Consider the following 224-nt stretch of genomic DNA (forward strand, 5'->3'; position numbering starts at 1 on the left):
TCTTCCGGAAACCTCTCCACAACTCTAGACCCTTCCGCCCCTATCCGGACGTAAAATTCTACTGCGAAGTGGCGGGACGTGACACTAAGTTGAATACAATATATTCAATACTCAATAACTAACCCTTCATTTCTAGCTTGCAACTAGTAGTACTAGTTAGTGTCACATTCATACCAACAAAATAAAGAAAATAAATGTGGGGGGTGTGGGGGGGGGGGGGTAGG

Source organism: Solanum tuberosum, unplaced genomic scaffold (genome assembly GCF_000226075.1).
Source record: "Solanum tuberosum cultivar DM 1-3 516 R44 unplaced genomic scaffold, SolTub_3.0 scf00017, whole genome shotgun sequence".
NCBI lineage: Eukaryota > Viridiplantae > Streptophyta > Magnoliopsida > Solanales > Solanaceae > Solanum > Solanum tuberosum.